The sequence below is a fragment of the Cicer arietinum genome, chromosome 7 (genome assembly GCF_000331145.2).
Source record: "Cicer arietinum cultivar CDC Frontier isolate Library 1 chromosome 7, Cicar.CDCFrontier_v2.0, whole genome shotgun sequence".
Taxonomy (NCBI): Eukaryota; Viridiplantae; Streptophyta; class Magnoliopsida; order Fabales; family Fabaceae; genus Cicer; species Cicer arietinum.
Window position 1 is genome coordinate 34806222 of NC_021166.2, and position 1886 is coordinate 34808107.

Here is a 1886-nt window from a genome sequence, read left to right on the forward strand (position 1 = left end):
TGAAGTTGGTTTTCTCTCGATATTTTTAGTTATAGACATCAAATACGATTTTCAGTAACTTAATTAAATTTTTTAATTTGTATGAAATGACGAAAATAAAATATAGTTTGAGAGAAAGGAGTATTAAAGCAATTTATATATTTTTTATTATAAAAAAATAGAATATTTCACTGTAGTTTTGGTCTTTCATCGTATCGTCGAACGATAATATAATTTATTTCAAATAGTATGATATGTGATTTCATGCTATATAATTATTTAAATGCATGAATTATATATATGTCGTTAATTAAATTATAAAAATAATTTTTTTTTAAAAGTTGAAAGCCATATATTTAAAGAGTTTTATTATAATTTTATAAATATTAATTATTCTATATCATTGTATTATATATTATAATATTTAAAACTTATTATATTGTATTTTTTAATTAAAAAAAATAAAATTCAAATCATTAATTTTTTTAAATAGATAGATAGATTGTATGAAACATACAAATTGAGGATTCGTCCTAAATGTGTTGACCGCATCTTTTATTATCGTATAGATTTCAATCGTGGGGTTTGGATTGAGAGTTTGAGATTGGCGCTTCTCTCACAATAGTGTGAGTAGTTGAGTTCGTTACTTAGCACACAACACAACCAAACCCTAAAACACTTGCAGAAAATGGAAGAAAACGACAGAAGAATCCTCGAGAGGGAGATGTATCAAATCGAGCAGATTCGCCAGCTCGATCTCGAGGAATTGCAGGTCGAAGAGGTTGACGATTTCCAAAATTCTTCCGACGACGACGATAACAACAACCACCGTGATCCTACGTAATTTATCTTTCTCACTTCGTTATTATGATTTGATTTTATATAGCTATCACTGTTTTCGATTCTGATGAATTATACACATAAATTAGGCCACATTTTGCCTTATCTCATAGAATGTAACTTTGTCAATTGCAGATCATGGTTTGTTTAAATTCTGGTATCACATTTTGTACTGAGTGTGTGTTTGGTGCTACTGTGACTAAAATTGATTTTGAATGAGTTGATTTTAGTTAAAAGTAAGTTGAACATAAAGTGATTTATGTTTAGATATGGTTACGAAAAAGTTAGTTGAACACTTGAACAATAAATTTTAGTGTTAAAACTCAGAAGATGCAAATCCTAACTTCAAGATAGAATCAATTATGGAGGCAAAATCGATTCTACTGATAGCATCCAAATATACCAAAATCAATTCTATGGATAGCATCCAAACATACTCAAATCAATTTATACCCCATTATTGATTTTGGCTCCTCCAAAAGTGGAACCAAACATGCACTAAAATGGTGTATCACATAACAATAACAATTTGTTAAAATTCCATTACACTATAGCACAACTATAGTCCCTATTTGGCAACACTGATATAACAAAATGATACAATGCAATGCTTAATTCGTGTTTGTGTTAATATTTTTTGTTGAAATATGAAAAAATATGGAGTGTTCTAGAATATGGTGCAGTAGAAGATGATTTGTTTTATGGGCCTTAAAAACTAAAATGTAACACAAAAATCGTCCCATTAGATCAATTTTGTGAAACCGCAGGCTGTGAAACTAAAGTTCATCCGGTGTTCCACATGTTTCATGGCTTAAGAAGGCTGTGAAACCGCAGCAATCACCTCAGACCTTGCCACCAATGTTGACTGAGGAGCTTTCAATGGCTGTACAGCCAGAAGATATACTGCAGTGGAGGACTGATGTTGGAGGCAATATGGAGGTTTTGGTGAAATGGGCTCATTTGCCATCATGTGATAACTCTTGGGAGCGAGCTTCCAAGACGGAGGTTTTTCCGTCTTTTCCCCTTGATAAGGGGGGGGGGGGGGGGGTTGGGGGGGTTGTTGTGCT

General features: G+C 32.1%; 1 protein-coding gene across 2 annotated transcripts in view; it reads left to right on the plus strand.

Moving 5' to 3' along the window:
* Positions 1-499: 499 nt before the first annotated feature.
* Positions 500-1886, plus strand: part of LOC113784411 (tyrosine--tRNA ligase 1, cytoplasmic-like) — a 3340-nt gene continuing 1953 nt past the window's right edge. The window contains exon 1 of one of the 2 annotated variants that reach the window (XM_027330575.2): positions 500-819. The gene's annotated coding sequence lies outside the window, so the exon portion shown is untranslated. The remainder of the gene's footprint in view (positions 820-1886) is intronic. The other variant, XM_027330576.2, reaches the window with a different exon arrangement.